This window comes from Chiloscyllium punctatum, chromosome 39 (genome assembly GCF_047496795.1).
Source record: "Chiloscyllium punctatum isolate Juve2018m chromosome 39, sChiPun1.3, whole genome shotgun sequence".
In the NCBI taxonomy this organism is placed as follows: Eukaryota; Metazoa; Chordata; class Chondrichthyes; order Orectolobiformes; family Hemiscylliidae; genus Chiloscyllium; species Chiloscyllium punctatum.
In genome coordinates, this window is record NC_092777.1 from 26,765,257 (window position 1) to 26,786,880 (window position 21,624).

The 21,624-nt window shown below is 38.9% G+C and overlaps 1 long non-coding RNA gene across 1 annotated transcript; it reads right to left on the reverse strand.

The window, feature by feature from the left end:
* Nucleotides 1-274: 274 nt before the first annotated feature.
* LOC140464217 (uncharacterized) lies at nt 275-18,032 on the reverse strand. The gene is made up of 3 exons (XR_011954880.1): nt 17,466-18,032; nt 17,077-17,363; nt 275-326 (listed from the first exon to the last, which is right to left on the reverse strand). It is a non-coding gene; the product is annotated as an uncharacterized lncRNA (long non-coding RNA).
* Nucleotides 18,033-21,624: the final 3,592 nt, after the last annotated feature.

The window sequence follows — 21,624 nt, forward strand, 5'->3', positions numbered from 1 at the left end:
TAACAGTGACACAGAAGTGGAGCATAAATTTCATAACAGTTTCATAAATGAAATAAAGTTGATGTGCAAGAAGTATGAGCTGACATTGCGATTATTAACATTTATCAATATATAATGTGAATATAGTTGTATTGAAATATAGATAGAAGCACACCAGGCAGATACAAATTTCCAAATTTTGTGATCTCTTCAATGACATTGTACAATATTTTATTTTATGATTGGAGAAAATGTTATAGATTTTGGCATTTGTTTACCTTTACTTCACCTTGTTGTTCAATGTTCATGGCTTGGGTTCTTATCTCCGAGCAGATTTTTCACAAATCCTGTTTGGAAACAAACATGTTATAATCAGAGTTCAGTGGTACTTGAGATGCATTTTAAATGCCATTGCCTTGATATCACTTGAAGAGCAGTGAAGTAGAAGCAAGCTGAGAAGCGTGTCCTTAACCAAAGCAATGAGTTGACAGAAAATGAAGCCCACTTCTGAATAGGAACAGAACCATGAGAGGTGACAAATAAATTTAATATGTAAAATTGAAGATTCACACATTAATATTGCATTATAAAGTGATAGTTGTTCTTGTGCTTACAGATCCAGTGGTATAAGCAGTACAAATAATGAATTATCATTTCAAGTATGACTTCAAGAGAATTTGGTGGGGGGGGAGGGTTTCAGAGAGGGCAAAGTGCTACCCATTCAGATCTGATGGATTGTAATTGTGGCGGGGCAGAAAATCTGGAAAGAATGAAAGAAGATGCCATCAATTCCCAACAATTGTGCCATTACATGGCCTATTTTTTGCCTTTGGCAGTTTTTCCAGACTGAAGCTTCACAAAGTCTTTTTAGTACATGTCTTAGAGCCAGACTTTTGCAGCGTCAAAAAGACACTGCAGACTTCCAAAATTAATTTCCATTTTTTGGCAGTAGGGGAATGTTAGAAGGGCATGATTCACACAGAATGGAAACCCAAACTCAGCAGGGCTGTTTAGCTGTTACAGGGTCTGACATACAGTAGTGGAATCAGGAATTTATGGAGGTGACATGAATGTTTAATATGTTTAATTCTCATGATCTTATGATATTTAAATCTCCAGCCCTTTAAAATTGAAAACAAAGGAAACAAGCTGCAGGATTTTTAAAAAGTTGATTAACAGGGCAGGTGGTGTAGAATCAGTTTTACAGTTTAATAGTGGGTTTGTTGACATTCCCCTAAGAGGTCTGTAGGAGTGCTGGCAACTTTCCAAAAGTTATCACTCAGTAGGTAGGTTCGTATTTGATTGATTGTTTAAAGCGCATATGAAAGGATTAATTGTCTTGATGTGGAGTATAAATAAAAGTTTGGATAGTGACAGCTATATTAGGTTTTCAGAGTTTTATATCATTTCATGGTCATAGAGCTCCTGAGATCAGTGTAAATAAATACTTGGCGATTTGCTGTGAGTTGGCATGGGGGTAGCGGGGGGGGGGGGGGGGGGGGGGTGGGAAGGGGGAGTTGTTATCAAGAGCCATGGGAGATGAGTGGGGGATGAACTGGAATGAAGGTATAAAAGATATAAGAGCCGGATGAGGCATAATGGATAATGACCTAAAGTTGTATAATATAATTAGGCCAAACTCCCAAAGAACTGAGGTAGGCCTCCTAACTAGCTCACCACAGCACTTAATTGCTGCCCTGATCAGCAGGGTGGACTTGATTCCCACCCATCCCCGCAGAGTGACAATTAAGACCTTTCTTCTAAGATGGATCTAGCATGTTGAAAAATGTTCAGACTTGAGCTACTCATCTTGATAATGAAACCATTTACAGTAACTCACTTGCTTCTCCATCAAGTATTTACCAATTCCTTAAATTACCTTTCAACTTGCATCATGTAGTCTATTCTGAATCTCAGTCACAGAAATGTGACAGTGCAGAAGGAGCCAGCACTGGCTCTCCAAATCAGCATCACTACCCTGTGCCAATCTCTTGCTTTTCCCCCAGATTCTCGCTCACTATTTCATCCATTACCCTGTCGAATGCCTCAATTCAACTCAACAGCTCAACCTAACAAATCCTAACCACTCACAACTTCAAAAAGTTTTTCCCTCATTCTACATTGAAAATATTGCCATCATTTTAAATCTCCATCCTCTATTTGTCAAATCTTCAACCGGTGCTTTTCTTTGTTTAAGTTATCTAAATTCTTCCTGATTTTAAACATTACTGTTAAATGGCTTCTCAAGCTTCATTAACCAGAGAACATAAGAAGGAGAGGGAGCTGGCCATTTGCCTCATGAACACTGTTCTGCCATCACATTATGTCATGGATGATGTTTAGCACTAACCTAACTTCCCTACCCATGATTCTCTTACGTTCAAAATTCTAACGGTCATGGTTTTGAATATTTCCACTCTCTGATCTATTGCCTTTTAGTGTAGAGAATTCCAATTTTCATGACTCTACGAGTAAAGAAATTTCTCTCCACCTCAGCCTAAATGGCCGACTCCTTATTCTAGGAATCAACCCCTCGTCTGAGACTCTCCAGTCAGGGGATACAGTCTCAGTGTCTACCCTGGCACACTGGCTGAGATTTTTTTTGTTTCACCAGGATCGACTTTTATTCTTTTAAACTATTGAAAATATACACCCATTCTACTAAATCTCTCCCCGTAGGAATGTCCTCTTCGCTCAGGAACCAATTTAGTCATATCTGATCTACTACATTTTCAGGCAAATATATATTTCCTTCAATCGAGTGAAAAAAACTATACGCAGTAATTCAATGTGATTTCGCCAAGGATTTGTATGATTGGGGCAACACTTCCTACATTTCATGCACCAAACCCTTCCAATAAAGGCCAGTAAACTGTGTATCTTCTTAGTTGTTCACTGCACACTCATGTTAGCTTTCTGTGAATCATGTACAGAGACTACCCCAACCCTCAATATGTTATGATACCAACATTTAGTAGTCCCTCACCTTCTGAAAATATTCTGCTTTAGCATTATTTCTATCAATATAGATTATTTGTATTTCCTCACATTATAATGCATCTGCCATTTTCTTGCCCAATCATTTAAACATCCTTAGATCCTTTGTGTCTTTCTCATACCTTATTTGCTTTAAATCATCAGTAAAATGAAAGAAAGATGATAATATGTCAACAACAACTCTGTCAAGCAGCACTTGCTAAACAATAACTTGCTTAATGACGCATGGTTTGGGTTCCACCAAGGCCATGCAGCCCCTGACTTCATTACAGCCTTGGTTCAACATGGATGAAAGAGTTGAGACACAGAGGTGATTTGAGAGTGACCCCCTTTGACATCAGGGCTGCATTTGACAAGTGTGGCATTCAAGGAGCGCTAGCAAAACTAGAGTTATTTAGGGGAAAACTTCTGCTGCTTAGAGTCATAGCTGATAAAAAGGAAGGTGGTTGTGGTTGTTAGAGGTCAGCTCAGCCCTCGGACCTTTCTGCAGGAGCTTCTTACAGTCATGTCACAAGCCTATCCGTCTTTAGCTGCTTCATCAATGATCTTCCCTCCAGAATGGTGAGATGACATCTCGAATACTGTATACATTTTTGGTCTACTTAATTCAGGTAGGATGTAAGTAGCAGGAGGCAGTTCGGAGGTGGTTTACAAGATTGATACCTGGAGGTTGTCTTGGCAAGGGAGATTGGACAGGGTCGGCTTGTTTACAGCGGAGTTTAAAAGAGAGAGGAGTGACTTGTTTGAAGTTTATAAAGAGCCTGATTTGAAAATTAGCTGGCTTTGTTTTAGGACAGAGAGGACGGGGATTTGTTTGCTCCCAAAGGTTTGTGTGACTTCGGAAATCTTCCTTTGAAGACAGTGGAGCTGGGGTTTTTGAATGTTTTTAGGGGGAGATTTATATATTCTTGTTTACTAAAAGAATCAAATATTATTGGGGATAACTGGGAATGTGGAATTCAGAACACAATCAGATCAGCCATGACCTTAATGTATGGTGGAACAGGCTTGAAACGCTTTATGACCTAATTCTGCTCCTAAATGGTATGCCTGCGTGTAACACTTCTACATTCTTATCTGACATTTTTTAAAATTTAACACCCTATTTTCAGTCTTAATCATACTCTCAAACTTCCTAATTAGCTCCCCTACATACTTTTCATTTTAAAAATTATTTAGAATACATTTTATAAATTCATCTCCAAGCTAATTTGTCAATTTGATTTGCCCAGTCTGTATGAAGATAAGGTCCCGCATGATCATTAAATTTGTCACATATTCCTCTAATTTCCTGATTTATGCTCTCTCCAATACTGTCATTACTGTGTGGGGTCAGTAAAGATTCTTGCCAGTTTGCTGGTCTAAATGAATTTCTATTCAAAGATTCTTTATCTTTTATTACATTAATTTCATCCTTTATTAAAAGGACTTTCTATTAGCGCCCAACCTCAGTCACCCGGATATCAAAAACAGCACTGGGCCCAGTATTGGATTTACTGGAACTCTCTCTCCCTCGTCCAGGTTGGAAAACAGACATTCACAACAATTCTCTGTTTCCTTCGCTAATTTTGTATGGACGCTGCTCCTTTTCTTATTAAGGGTTTCAGTTTCCTCACAAAACTAATTTTTGACAAATATTTTCAAAGGTCCATATACAAAGACATTGATTTAATTTCGCATCCCCACCCACCTTATCCTTTCTGTGACCTCATCAAGATTGTCAAATATGATGAACAAACATGTGCAGGTTATTGCTCCATGCTGCTTTCAAAACTGGCCTAGAGTTGCAATGTCTGCCCTTCTCTTTCTTTTTGGACATGGATATATTTCGCCACTGGAAATGATGTCACAACAGGAAATGACATCACCAAACCAAAGAAACGTAAACACATCAATAGAAAGCGGGCCATACCACCAGTGCTTCCTCCAGAGGCTCACTGATGATGTTACCTAGTATGGTGACGAAATGTCTGAAAATGAACCTTCCAGCTCAGTGAGCAAACCAATATTCAGAACCTCAACCTGAGCTACAAACCTTCTCAAAACTTGCTGATAAGAATATATTGTTTGCAGTATTCCAATTCTTAGACATTATCCCTCTCTCTTAAGAAACTAAAAAAGATTATGTTCAATTCCTCAACATTTTTTTTACTCCCCTCACTGGTTATGTGTGGATGAATAGTGTTTTAGAATTGGCTTGTACTTCATGTTGGGGAATTCGAATAAGAAGAAAGTATGACAGCCAATAAAGGGAGATGAGACTGAAGAAGGATTAAAAAACAAAATGGAGAGCAAGAACCTGGCAGACCAAAGGAATGGAGCTGAGGTCAATGGGTGGGGGCACAAGGTTCAGACGTATAATGTTTGGTAACGGATTCCAAAATTCAAATGACAAATATTTGATTCTTCCTGTTGAAGTATACTCAAAATAGATTTATTTTAGCTTATACGTTTTTGCCAGTAATGTTATAAGTTCTCTCTATAAAAATAAGCAGTTGGTGGTTCACTTTGAGTTCTAAAGCTTTTATTTTACTCCCAATTTCTGAAACTTCTCTTTGAAAATGGATATGAAATCAATTCACTGTTAATATTCAAAACTGCACCTGTCACTGAAACTCTAGCCCCTTGGTGTAAAATCACTGCTGCCAAAGCCATAAAACCATGATGGGGAACCCAGGTAATGCAGCAAGGAGGGTCAATTCCTGCTCCCCAATTTTCATGGTCATCTTCAAGATTTTTTGACACACTTTGGTATATTTTTTAATTAGCTGTAATCTTTCATATGGCTTTATAATGAGTAGCAGCAGGTGAGTCAGCTGTGTAAATCTAAACATTCACTTGCAATGGATGGTAGCTGGATAGTTAACTAGAGCAGTAAAGTGGACTTGATTTTCCTTTCTTACTTCAAGAGTTCTGTGGTTAGTCATAGGAAATGTACAGCTGCCTTGACTGAGACTTAGTTATGCAGCATTTATTAGGAATAAAATCTTGGCCCTATCAACTCCTTATGAATCTGAAACAAAAGCAGTTAGGTTCAAGGTTTGAGGTTGCAGAGGTAAGAGGAGACCCTTTGACTGCATATCAAGTTGTTTATGCATGTCATGTGCAAGTTTTGAGTTTCTTGCCTTCTTACCAAGCATTTTGAATAGCATTTCAACTTTATGACACTTACTTAACTGGAATAGTTTGAACTTGTCCAATAGAAAATACCACATATTTATATAAACCTTCTGCAATACTTGATGTATTCTGCTAAAATACACAATCGGTTGTGCTTATTTCACACCATTTTAGAGCAATTCCAAATAGGAACTATTTCATCTAATATAATTTTGCCTCTGACAGGATATTTTACCTGATGTACTAATGCTGATTTTTTTCCCTGTAACATGAGAAATTGGATATGGACATTGAACATAGAACATAGAACATAGAACAATACAGCACAGAACAGGACCTTCGGCCCACGATGTTGTTCCGAACATTTGTCCTAGCTTAAGCACCCATCCATGTACCTATCCAATTGTGATATTGAAGAATCCAGCAGACATTTCTTACAGTTGACTACTATGTAAAAACGTTACATTCATGGCCACATAAGTGCCTTGGCTAACATTAAAATATTAAGCTGTACAAAGCAGCATGCTTTTGGAGCATGTCCTACTTCAAGTGATTCCAGTTAAGATCGAGTATGAGATACTTAAGTCCTCACACCATAATGATACAATGATATCATCAGCATATCTCTTAAAGTTTCACTGATATGCTGACTGAGAGACATAGCTCAACAATGTGGCTTAAACATCTATTCCTGCATTGCAGAGGGATGAACAGAAAATATCACGATACATATATTAATTTTAATTTGCTGAACTATTTTAACGTCTGTTTTGCATAAAATGATCACACTGAATGAAGATCACAAAGACACAGACTTAAGTAGGTGTAATTTTTTTTGCTGTCTGAAACTGTTAACACAGTTTTATAATACCAACTCACATTTATATAAAATGGTAGATGTTTCTTTTCTGACAAAGGTACTGTGTGAAGGGAACAATAGATTTCTTCCTTGCTTTCAAAGGAGAGGTGGCACAATTCACAGTAAAATTAAAGCATTAGAATTCATTGTGACACAGAAAGCAAGCCATCAACTATTTTATTGCATGGAGAACCCACAGAATTAATAGCAAAAAATCATGATTGAAAGAAATTAATATAGAATGCATTTCAACAGGGAGAATGGACCCTAAATTTTACATATACAAATGATGTTCTGTTTATTTTTCAGTTTAAGGAAATTTAAGCTCTTTTGTCCAGGATCTCAAAGTAATTTATGATTTGATTATATGCTCAGTCATCGTACACAGAGAAAAACGGTTTTGGAACACTTCCTTTGTATATTTGAACAGAAATTGTTTTTCAGCTTACTTTGTGACTGTTGATCTTTAACCTTGAACTTACAACCTCAAACGTATCTGCCTGGCACCTGTAAAAAAAATCTAAAACTGTGTCTTGTAAATATTCCCCTCAGTAAGCATGCTCGAAAAATAGAATATTTCACCTTCAAATAAAACAGTCACTCTCACTTTTTTTCTGAATGACACAAAGGAGATTTCATAAACTAAATTTTATATTTGACCAAGGTCATGTGGATAAATGTCCATTCCATGTGTTTGAGCTATAATTTTGGAACACAGGATTTTCAAGATGTTTGGATGGAAAATCAAATGATCTACAAAAGGGATGAAATATATTGAAGCAACACTCACATTTATAAGTTACAATCCAAAATAAAATCAATCTAACCGTAATACTTTCTCCTAAAATATCCTGATAATGCATGTGGGTTTGGGTCATTTGAGAAATAAAAATGTAAATAATTACAAATTCAACTTAGCCTCAATCTCACTCACTTCCAATTGTAAAGGACGCCAGACAAGGAAGTCATTCGGGCATCAATCTGCTCTCAGAAAGGGGGCAGTCAGTAAATTAGCCTGTGTGTTTCCTACTTAACAATTAGTTTAATTTAGTCATGTTTCTAGGCCTGGAGGAGAATCGAAGATAAAAAACATGCAAAAAGGGCTGGATCCATACAATAAGTATCTTATAAGCAGATAAGCCAGAAGGGTTTTCTTCTGACGCAATTGATAATTAGCCATAGCCCCGGTGGGCATCTCTCTCTCTGTCAGAGAAATGATTGGTTATAAAGCTTGATAGACACCACTCAACAAGCAGAGGGTAAAACCAGGAGGTAGGTTCCAAGTTAGTTGGAAAAAGAATTGAACCTTCACTGTTGGCATTATACTAAACCACACACGAGCCATCGAGCCAACTGATAACTGGTCCTCTCCTTACCCTAGCAAAACAGTAAATTTACAAGCAATCTGCACGTTCCCTTTGTCCTGTGTTGGGACTTCTACTTCACAGCTGGCTCCAACCCCAAGCATTTGGAACACCATTTTCATCCCGTCCCCATCCCCAACTCTCAACAGTGATTTCTCCTCCAACCATCATCTCCACCCCTCAGCAATTTCTTTCGCTATTCTCCTGCACATCGTGATGTCTCCTCACTTGTTTATCTTCTTTGTCATTCTGTTGGCTACCATTCCATTAAGGCCAGTCAACCAATCAAGCTGTGGCTGTCAGGTAAAATAACGAGAAAAAAATGTGTAAAGGTATTTTACAGGTAATGACTGCAGGCCAATTTCCCATCCATATCTCCTCCCTCCCTTCCAAACACCCAGCTAAAATAACTCTACAAATGCCAATATTCTGCCATCAAGTTATCCTTTATTTACACGTGCATGGAACAAGACACTGACCCAACTAGCTCAGAGCTGGATCCTCGAGGGTGCAGCACCCCTGACACCCCTGTTTATTTATTTTTTCCAAACAGAGGCCAGTATCCCGTCACCAAGTCACCCTTTATTTAAACGTGGAGAGGCCTTGACACTGATCCAGCTCCCTCAGAGCCAGCGCTCAGAGTGAACAGAACCTCTGACATGCCTGTTTTTTTTTCAGAGAGAACAGAATTTCTGATACTCCCGTTTTTGTTTAACACCCACACTACTGCCTAACTGCGGTAGTGCTTATGTTTTCCCCAGCACCCATGTTGTGTGTGTGCAGGTGTGAGACACAGTGAGAGACACAAGGTGCATGAATCTTTATTCAGTTTCCACCACCAGGAAGAAAGGAAGCACCCAAGTGGCCAGTGACAAGCGATGAGTGATCAAACTGTGAAGGGGAGGGCAGGGATTAAATCAAAATAGAGTTGGAGGAGGAAATAATGCACTCCACTCCCTGCGGTGCCCACCTCTCCCTGAACGACTCCAGGGTGTTGGTGGACATCGCATGCTCCTTCCCCAGAGACACCCAGGCTCTAAAGTAACACACCCCTCTTTATATCTGTCAACCAGGGCTCCCTGATTAGTCCAGGTTAACAGATCCAATCAGAAAACTCGTATTCTATGAGATCCATTTGGCTGACCTCATTCCAATCACTACAGCAGCCTTAAAAATATCATGGCCTAAGAATCTCCAAGCCTCTGATCAAAGTAATAACACACAATATAAACAATGAATGCAAATTGTAGAAAAATGGAAGTAAAATTAAAGAATGAACATGAAGTTAATCAGCATCTGAAAGATAAGATGAAGTACAAAAGAGTAGAATGGAGGTACAACAAGTAATTAGGATAACTAATAGAATGCAATAATTTATTGTAAGGGGAAATAGGCACAAAAATAGTGAGGTTATGGGTCACTTCTACGGGGAACCAATGAGACCACACCAGTATAGCATTGATCTGCCTAGTTAGTGAAGAGTGTGAATGTGTTGAAAACAGTTCAAGGAAGATTTACCAGACTAACACCTGAAATGAACCGTTTGTCTCTATGAGGAAAGATTGGACAGACTAAGGTGGTGGAATTTGGAAGAGTAAGATGTGGCTTTTATTGAAATATATACGATCCTGAAGGGTCTTAACAGGGGAGATGTGTAGAGACTATTCCCTCTTCTGGGAGAATCTAGAAATAGGAGTCACTGTTTAAAAATAAGGGGTGGTCCAATTAAAATAGGGAGGAGGCAAAAGTTTCCCATACACAGCTGCATGAGTCTGTGGAAGTTTTTCGTGAAAAGAACTCTGGAATTCCTTCAGTGTGGAAGCAGGCCATTCAGCCCATCGAATCCACACCAACTCTCTGAAGAACAGCCCCACCATTTCCCATGGCTAATCCACCTAGCCTGTACATCCCTTGTCACTATGGGAAATGTAGCAAAGCCAGTCCACTTAACTTGCACATATTTGTACTGTCGGAGGAAACCCACGCAGAGACTGGGAGAATGTGCAAACTTCACATCGCCCAAGTCTGGAACCAAACCCAGGTCCCTGGTCTATGAGGCAGCCATGCTAACCACTGAGCTATGTGCTGCCCTTGGAGGATGGAATCAGAGGCTTTGGATATTTTTAAGAAAGAGGTGGACAGATTCTTGATATGAAAGAGGCTGGAAGATTGTCAACAGTAGGCAGGAATGTGGATTTGACCTTGCAATCAGGTCAGTCAGTTTTATTTCCTCAACTGAGGAGATTCTAATCTCCTAGTTATATGTTTTTTTTATTTTCAGCTCAGATTTTATTAAGTGGCAGAATTGCGCATTCTGATCCTTTAAGTTCATCTGAAATAAGTTAGAAATTGTAATTGAGAAATTTCTTCACTACTTAAAACGTGATTTACTCTTTGAGATGCTAGCTGCTCCATTACATATTTCTCATGTTAGATTAATGCAACTGATTACTAGAAAATAAGAATCAAATTAAACAATGATAATATGCTACAGCTGAATCACTATTGTAAAGATATGGACTTGTGTTAATTGCATGACACAGTTGTGACTGCTATGATCCTCAGCATTACCAAAAGAAAAATTTAGATTCCTTACTACAAACTATATAGAAACACTAAAAAACAGTAATCTACACATGGCAGTGATTTCCAGACACTAATATCAGTGTGAGGTTAGGATGATGGTTACAAACCTCTGAGGCATTCCTTGTGCAATTCCTGCTGACACTTGAAACCCTTGATGAGATTACTGCCTGGTAATCACTTCCAGGTACTATTATATCGTCTATAAATACTGTAGATACTAGCTGCAGTTTCCCGGTCATCAACAAGTGTTTCTGTGATATTCTTGCATCAAAAAAGATCAAAATTAGTCATCTTTCAGTATGGTTAACAACCTGCATCATCAAATCAAATTATTGATCTACATGATCCATAACTACAGTTCACAGAAAACAAACTACCAAATCTTATAGGTGATCAAGTTCATGAAGATATGTATATATTGCATTTTAATCTCTAATCACTGGATTTTCTTGATATTAGATAGAATATTAGCTGATCTATAAGTCAGTGTGAGGCAGACTTCAAATTTATAATCAGCAGTGTAAAATGAAACTGATCTAACCAGACTATTTCCTGTTAAAATGTATTCTAGTGATAGTAAAAAGAGATGAATGGACGATAAACTTGTCCTCCACGAAAGTGACCTGCACACCGTACACGCCATAGCAGCAGTACACTTTGCTGGAATGGTCACTGGATTAGAATCTAATTTCACAGTTCAGGTGACAGGTATTGTCCATTTGAGTGTTATTTTGCCACTGATGTGCAGTAATTTGAACTTGTCAATTAGCTTCTTGGCTTGGAATCACCTCCGGGTGACAACTGTTCTCAAGATCATGATTACATATTTTTGTTGCCTTTATTTTATAGGAACATGCTTATTGTTGTTTCTGGTAGGTTGTTGATTTGGTTCTACACTTAAAATGACACCACACACATGCATATGATTTCTGAGCTCCCTGTTCAAACAGAGTACTTTGCTCCTGCAGATGTCAATAAGCTGAGGTCATGAAGATAAATGGTTCCTGCGTGATTTTGAACTTTAATCTTGGATCATAGTGTTTACAAGACACAGGAAAGAGAAGATCTATGTGATATGAAATGATGAGAGCTTTTCAAATATCTTCTGCATTTATCATCAACAGTCTAAAGAAATGCTATTCCAAACATCATAACCTTCTCCAAAATATACGATGTACAAAAGGATGAATCTGTGATAAACTGTTATTACAGCTTGTCTTACATGGCAAAGGACTTGCACACAGAATATGTGTCAACAGTACTGGTAAGCAACATGGACCCCATTCCTGGGGCAACAGTGATCAACAATGGGCATGCTTTACTTACATCTGATGATGCAAAAACAACATTAGCTAAAAGTACAGAAAAATGTTGGAATCAATGCTGAGAAAGGTAGAAAGATACTACAATGTGTGTAATGCTAATTATTGCAAATTGTTCCATTTAATATCAGGTTAAGTTGTGACTTAGATAGGAATAAGCAAAGGCTGAATTAAAAGAGCATTTCTGCCTTTGTGTCCTCTATAGCTCATACTTAAACCAACAAGTCCATCGTGCTCCAAGGTTCTGTTGATAATTGAGTAGGAAGTCATACTTATTGCTGGGAGACAAAGCAGAAGATCCATCTTTGAGATCTTTTAAACTTGTTCCAATTAATTTGAATGCATTAATGTATAGAATACTTATAGGTAAGGTTAATAGCTTTCCCAATTCAACTCAACCCTGCCTGCTTACTGACCTACTGCTGAAATGTTCTGGACTTCAGCACATAGGAAATGATTTTCACTCTAAGTTGGGCAAATAGATCCTTGATGTGAATGGGTTGGGTTGACAGCCTTTAAGCTTTAAACATGTAAATGGAGCTCTGAATGTTACCGATAAAAACAAAGCTGAAGATTTACAAGATGTTTGTTATAGTTGAGCCATTAATTATATTGTTCTAGATCCAGAGGCATTTCATATTTTTGGCAGGATGACCAATCTCTCGCTATGAATTTAAGAATTGTTACAAGTTAAAGAATGTAGTTTAACATTCATGCACATTCCTTTAAAACTCATTTCCTTGAGAGTTAATCTGAATTCAATTCTTGAACATATAAAGTTAAATAGGCCAACCAATTACAAATGTAAAGATTTACAATGACTATTCCCAATTGATAGGTCTGTTGGCTCACAATATCTAGTTATCCTTCACAAGAATAGATCTTAATATCAGCTATTATGAATGATAACATTATATTACAAAAATATTGTTCATAAGATGTTGCTATCTATGCCAACTCTTATCACCCATCCCTAGCTGCCCTAGAGAAGGTGGTGGTGAACTGCCTTCTTGAACCATTGCAGTCTATTTGGTGTTGGTGAACTCATTGCTGGTAAGAAGGGAGTCCAAGGATTTTGACCAAGTGGATAGAAATTGGTAATCCTTGCTTGTTAACACTTTCGATAATCCCTTCCATCATTTTTCCGGTATTTGAGAGTAGGCTGTAGGGTGGTAATTGACCAGACTGGACTTATCCTGCTTTTTGTGAACAGGATATACTTGGCCAATTTCCCATACTGTTAATAGATGCCAGTGTTGTAGCTGCACTTACTTTTTGCATTGATTTGCTGAGCTCCCACATTATTGAGGTTGGTGGTATTTATGAAGTCATCTCCTCCAGTGGGTTGTTTAACTTTCCAACACCATTCACAACTGGATGTTGCAGGACTGCAGAGCTTAGATCCGATCCATTGATTGTGGAATCAACTTTGTCCTGTCTATCACTTTGTGCATGTTGCTGTTTGGTATGCAAGCAGTCCTGTTTTGCAACTTCACCAGGTACAATTTTCAGGTTCACTTGGTGCTACCCTTGCCATGCCTTCCTGCACTCTCTATTGAACCAGGGTTGTCACCTGGCTTGGTAAAGATTTAGGGGTGGGGGAGGTGGGGGTGGGGGGATGGTGGGGAAAGTTGCAATATGTTGTTATCAGCAAGAAGTGCCTTTGACCATGTTTACTGATATATTGAGAGGTCAACATTGAGAACTCCCAGGTCTACTCACTTCCTAATAGCATATTGTTTAGCTGTCACATCTGCTGGGTCTGTCCTGGCCCATACAGTTGGCTGATCTGTGAAATAGCTCTCCCAATTTTGGCATTAGAGTCCAGATATTACTAAGGAAGAATCTGCAGGGTTGAGAGGGCTGTGTTTCCCATCGTTTCCAGTGCCTGGGTTGATGCTATGTGGTCCATCCAGTTCTATTCTTTTTTTGAAATTTTTAGGAAGTTTGACACAACTGGTTGTTTGGCCATTTCAGAGGACAATTAGAGGCATCCACATTGCAGTGGGTCTGAAGCCACATGTAGGACAGACCAAGTAAGAATGGCAAATTGCTTTGTGGGAAGAACACTGGTGAACCAGAGAATTTTACGGCAATCAATAATCGTTTTATGGTCATCATTAGAATGTTAATTCCAGATATTTTAAAAATTCAGAACCAACCACCCACCAATGATGAGCTTCAACCCTGACTGCCTTGTGCATTATCTGGAGCCAAAAGACTAGTGATCCACTCAAAGGTCTACTTCAAGGATGCTTATCTGAGATGAGGAGAAATTTCTTCAGCCAGAAGGTGGAGATTTTGTGGAACCCATTGCCACAGATGGCTGTGGAGACCAAGTCATTTAGGGTATTTAAGACAAAAATAGTAGGTTCTTGATCAGTAAGGGGACCACGGGTTATGCGGAGAAGGCAAGTGAATGAAGCTGAGCAAGATATCAACCATGATAGAATGATGGAGAAGATTCAATAGGCTGAATGCCCTAATTGTGCTCCTATATATTATTGTATGATCAACACGAACAACAATTATCACATTTGGAAGTCACTGGTTGATGACAGAGGGAAATAGCAACACCTCCTGTTGGTGGGCATGCACCACACCACCACAGTAACTGGTGCTATACCAGCTTGACAAGAGATGCCACTGCCAAAAACAACTACCACAACACCTAGTAGTTTCTGCCAGCATTTGTGGCAGAACCTCCCTCTGCAGCAATGTTGCTCCATATGAAGACATCCTGTCTGAAATAGATTGCTGCTAAGTGTCCATCATCTTTCATCAAGAGAGGGATGCCAATTAACGGACATGAATATTACTAATTAGATTGGGATTAAGATTATTGGTTATAAGAATTGTCATCATTCCCTTTCAATGTCTTCATAGCAAAAGGGAAAATAATCTTTGTGTTTCTTAAGTGGTCACTTCAAACAGAAGTCATTTTTATGATTGTTTTCGAATGAGTCATTTGAATGTATGTTTAAGCAAACGCAAGTTTGCATCTTGAACAGCTCTTAGATAGTTTTCATCAACCTGTTCTGACATGTTATGCCACAGTTTTGGAACAATAACTTGAATTCAGGCCGAATGGTCCACAGACAGGGGCATTACCACTGTACCTCTCTGAAGAGATTGTTTTCTGAACTGGAAAACTGGATGCCACACTAGTCAACTCTGGAGTCGTACCTCACATAGCAGATGCTTGTGGTGGTTGGAGGTCACCTCAGCTCCAGGACATCTCAGCAATATTTCATAAAGGTACAATTACCATCAATTGCCTCATCAAAGACCTTCCCTCCTGCTTAAGGTCAGAAGTAGGATGTTCACTGATGACTGCACAATGTTGCATCATTTGTAACTCCTCAGAAGATTTGGATCATAACCAGGACTGGGCTGATGATAGTAAGTAACATTTGTGCCACACAAGTGACAGGCAATGGCAATCTCCAATAAAAGAAAATCTAATCATCATCCTTTGACATTTAATGGTATTGCCTTTAATTCAATCTCCTCTATCAACAACCTGGGGTTACTGTTAACCATAAAATAAACTAGATTAGTTATATGAGTATTTTGCCTATAAGGCCATGTCAAAGGCTAGGAATACTGCATCAACGAACTTACCTCCTGACTCCTCAATTTCCTGTCCACTATCTACAATATGTGGAGTGTGATGGTATACCCCCCACTTGTGTGGATGAGATCACCTTGAAAAAACACTCAGTAAGCTTGATACCTTCCAGAACAAAGCAACCCACTTGATTGGCAAAATGTCCACTCCTTCCACAACCAATGCTCTGTTGCATTAGGGTACATCATCTTCAAAATGTGCTGCATAAATTCACTGAGGCCTCTTATACAGCATCTTCCAAACCCATGACCATGACCATCTAGAAAGTCAAGGGCAGCTAATACATGGGAATGCCACCACCTGCAAGTTTCTCTCTAAGCCACTCACCATCCTGACTTAGAAATAGATTGTCATTTCTTCAATGTTGCTGCAACAAAATCCTGGAACTCTCATTGCATTGTGGGTCTACTTACACTAAATGGATTACAATGAACTATATAAGCTGGTCAGCACCACCTTCTCAAAAGTAACAAGGGAGGGACAATGAATACTGACTCAGCAAGCGATGCCCAGTTCCATCAGTGCATTTTTTAAAAAAAGCTAAATAATTGCTCTATTTATCCTAACATCTTTTGTACCCTCAAATTAGCTTCTAATCTAGAGGATTTCACAGTAAACACTTGTTATGTTCATTTTGTTAAATAACAGCCTCCGACTCTCGACCTTATTAACTAGCTTGTTGGAACTTGCTTCTGGATTTTAGCAACAAATTTCACCAACAGCGAATGCATTAAGTTCAGATTCAGTGCATTTTAGATGAAAAGGTTCCGACTGACATCAGAAAATTCCACAGCATTCTGAAACCTCTTAGGCAACGATTTAATTTGGCTTCTGTTTATTTATGCTAGTGGGTAGTCCACCATTTTGAGCCTTTTGGAAAGGTATGGTAAATGGTTCTCCAGTTAACCTGATGAATGTGTTTCAGCTGAGAAGATTTCTTTGCAGTAATGAACTTCGGGAAGGCACATTTTAAACCATATGGAACTCATTCTTACCAAACATTGCTGTACCTCTTCATTGAAAATCTAACATTTCAACACAATAATTGGTGTATCTCAAACAGTAATATGAAGATTATTTTAACTCATGCATGCAAATTAAATCCAGCTTGCTTCTTTTCCCGATAGAAAAATGTCTAGTAGCAAAGTACGGATAAGTAGCAAAAAGAAAATAAAACTCCTATGTTTACTTATTTTTGTATAAAGTGCAGTTACAGACCATTCCAATCGAGTTTGTTTTCTCAAGAATTTCTCCAGACTCCTCTGTTTCCAGAACCAATGCATGCCATATCATTTCCATGTACAATAGTTCAAAGCGATCTGAGGAGGACAGAGACAGCTCTCTAAAGACTCCAGGATGGTCATTCAGATTTTTTGCTGCAACTGCATTGTTCATTCGACTTGAATTGTTTGTAGGACAATTCCCTTATCCTCATTAGAACTTAGTTCCACAATTACATAAAACAAATACTCTGAGTGGACCTGAAATGATCTCCATTATGAAGCCTGTAACGGAGATAGAGAAAATAAAATAAATGAACATAGGTGGATCACAAATAAAAACTGCAAATTTAAAACAAAAGTGAGTAACATTCACACGCCACTTACCGTTTTGTAGAGTGAATGGATCAATTAAACTTATTTTTCTGAGCTCCACTGACGCTGATTGTGACAGTTCTCAGCAATTTTTGTTTTCATTTCAGAAACACAAAATTAGTTGGAATCATGAAGGAATGTGAGTTTTAATTTGTTATAGACTGTGGGTAAGTGAAGGCAAAAAGCAGTTACACTCCTGCCAGACAAATTTGTGATCATACATTCATTGACACTCATTATTCTTGGTGAAATCATTTCTGTAACCTAATTATTCCATTCCTGGCAAAAGAATAAGTTTCATTTTCATTGCACATTATATCACAAATTTGTTTCCAATTGTAAATTTTAAAAAAAAGAAATCCCTTCATCCATTTTAGAAAGCTCACAAATTTGCTTTTGCAGTCCCAAATTCTTTTGGAATGTCAGTTGATGAAAATGATTTCAACACTGCTCAATTTTCAGCAGTTTTTTTTTGGGCGTTGGTGAGAAAATTAAACTCTCTTTCCATGGCTATATTATTCTACATTATAATCCCTGCAACATGATCTTGGCCACCGTGATCTGATTATTATTTTCTATTCAGGCTCAAATCTCTCCTCAATAGTGCAGCAACAGGGCAGGGTTGTTTGCTTAGCTGTAATTGTAACTTGTAGCCTCTGCATCTAGCCTGTGTTCTTGTCAGATGGGATGTGCTTCCCTGCTTTGAAGTCAGATGACTGGTCAAAGCCACACATGAGCAACATTATCTGGAAATGCCTCCTGTACAGAGCATTCGCACCGCCATTGCAACCTCTCAGATTACTAGCTGGGAGTAGAGATGAAGACTTTTGTTGGTGGTTATGTGAGCAGTTTAAATCATTTTTCTTTTTTTAGAAAACTGAAACAATCTTCAGGCACGAGTGTCTCTCCATTAATGGTTCTCAATTCTGGCTTCAAACTATAATTAGGACTAATTGAGTCTAAATCATACATCCAGTTAGAAGAATTATAGACTGGAAAGTTTAGATGGTAATTGCAAAGATGTATAATGAAACTTACTGAAATCTCCAGTGAGGAGAAAACGAAGTCTTGAAAGGCAAATTTGAGATCTCTGTTTTTGTGTCATTGTAAGGTTGAGCAAACAGCTTCAGGAGCAAGCTGACTAACTCAACCAAATCAGGTTTTCCACCACTCCCATGCCCACCTCCCCCCCCCACCACCACACCCCACTTCCCACACCGCTGAGGCTGCATGCTGAAATATACTTTCAGTATTCCTGCTGTCCATTATTAATGACAAAGTTCACATTTCTTCCAGAACAATTCGAGAGACATGTTTGATATGGGAAGGAAAGAAACAATTATTTTATTGCAATGCTGGACTGTAAAATGTGCACCTTCCCAAAGACTTAGATTATTTGTCCAGCGAGACGCTGCTGTTTCAGTATTGGTGGAATCAGATACTCATGGGTCAGATGGCTCGAAGTGGACTGTTGTCCTTTCTTCCAAAGGATTTGGTAACTAATGTAATAGTGAAAAGACATGCTGGATGGAGAAAACAGGCAAATACTTAAGTAGAACAAGGAGCTATGGGGAGCAGGAAGGGAAGTACAGTTGAGACCAGGATAAGATCAGCCATGATCATGTTAAATGGCGGAGTGGGCTCAAAGGGCTGAATCGCCTACTACTGCTCCTAATTCCTATGTTAAAGAGAAGCAACCGGTATTTTTTTTAGTCTTTGATTGATGAGCCAGAAAGTGAGATATTCAGGGAGCTTCAGCAATTCAAGAGATAAGTCAATCTTTTCAAAGATACATGGATGTGGTGAGGTATATTTTTACAACCAGTTAAAGAGTGAGGGGTATGATCACACCCCTGGTTTTCCTCTCTTTCCATTCCTACCAAACTTATCTTCGCCATAAGTAATGAGAAAATCCTAAGAACAACCAAATCATTGAACTTCAGGTTCAGTACAACTAACTGTGAAGCTCAGATTCCAAGCAAGATCCCCAGTTTGTCACATTCTAATCAAGAGACCTCAAACTGTTAAGCTCCCACATGAGGAGCGATGAACTGGCTCCCTTTTATTCACCTACCCCACCCTCCTTGATTGGTTGAAAAAAATAATTTTAAGGATCCAATTTAATCAGACTTTCTTGAATTAACAAAGAGTGAGTTTGTAAAATTACTGCAGGTGAGAACAATCAGTATTGCAATGCACAAAAACAGATCCAAAATAAGAGATAAATACAAGGAAATAGATATATTGTGTCATCACTGGATTTTTTGCAAAGAGCAGATAGATGATTCATTTAATGGCACTGATGGGGCTGGAATGAAACTCCATAATAATCATTATCGTTGACCTGGAATTGTGAAATTTCCATTTTTCACTTTGTGTTTTTTTTAAAACTTGAAGTGCTTTTTTTTGATTATATTTAGTTCTGTGTTTATATTTCTACTTTTACAAGGAGTATGTCCTTTTAGAAATACCTGAAGGAGCTGTATGTGGCTCATATTTTAGTTTTCTTAAAGAATTAGGAAATATCCCTTTCCAATCTTAAAGGAAATGGCTCAAGTAATTCTATACAAAGTAAGAAATGTCCAGTGACCCTTCTTCAGGTGTTTACTCTGCTTTCTCACTCTGCAGGTGCTGCTAGATCGACTGAGTTTCTCTAGCAATTTCTGTTTTAACACTTTGATGTGATATCTTTGACTTTACTCGTGGCAGTGTTCTTTGCATGAATTAAAACACTAACTGAGGCCAAGATAGAAAATACTAATGTCATCTGGAGAATGGGACAAAGGAGCTCAGTGCTGTTAGCATTGGAAAATAGGAATAAAATGATCCAAGAGCATAACATTCCTGAGCACTTGCTAGTTATTCTGAGTGAAAAGGATATATGTAAAGGAATTAGGTGAGTCAAAGACTCTGGGCTGAATCTTAATGATTGTTTGGTGAAATGTGAGATATATTAGGCTTTTTGGATGATTCTCTATGTGAGACTTAGCAAGAATTTTTTTTGTCATATCTGGCAAATCATTCTTCATTAACTACTCAACTCGCCCCATGGTGCCCTGTACATTTGATTCCAGCCCTAGTTTACCACGCATCATTCCTAGAACAATTGCCACTCAATAATCATCCACTGAAAGACCAGCAACCCTTCAGCCTGCTTCCACATGGACAAGGACTGATGATTCAGCATTGCCCCTCAGGCAATGTAATGGCAAATCCACACTGCCCCCAGAACATTGCCAGCATGGCTGACATTCCCTGGCACATTCAACCCCATTGCTGTTTATCCACCAGGCCATACACTTTACTTGTCCTTCAATACATTTCATCTAAACACTCTCTCTGAGTCCTTGCTACTTGTTCCCCAATGGTCTCTGGTCACCCACGTCTTGCCCTTGTTCAGTAGGGGAACATCAATTACAGGCAAACATTCAGACAATTCCAAACATGAATGTTTATTATCTGCCAGTGAAAGGGAACACAAAGTGACTGAATCCAGGCTGCAGATTACACCCAAATGCTGGTCTCTTGACTTTGACAGTTCACAACGACCCCCTGTACCCAGCTCACAGCTACTGAAGACAGGTCTCACTCAGGTTCTGTCTGTGTTGGATATCCTTATACAGCTGACCTCTGTTACCCACAAGGAGAGCTTCCTCCAGCCCAATGTCCTCAGCCTTCTCCTCAGACAGCTGCTCCTATTTCCCAGTTCCTCAGTGACTATCACATCACCTTGTTGCTGATTCCAACTATGGAGAGCACAGCACACCAGGTGAGTGTGATGTTGTTTGTCTTGGCTATATTGGAGGGCAATCCCAGATGACTGTAGAACTGAATTTCCCATCGACCTATCGTCTGCTCTATCTAGATCTTTATGACAAAATGGGCAATAACTTGCTGAAGGTGCCTCTCCTGCTGAACGACGAATACATTATATCCAAAAGGGAGACCCCTGCTCTACTCCATCCCTCTTCCCATCCCAGACTTCCATCAACCTGCCCTTTGATTCTGTTCTTCATCCTCCTCATACACGTAAAGTTTCTTCCATCACAAATCTTGACCTAAATTCTACAAACGCCTCTGCTTTGGACACCCCCAGCCTTGTATCTCCCACTTCCTTTGGCAGTGACTCCCCAACACAGCCCCTAAAGACCTCCCTTGCATCCTCCTTAAT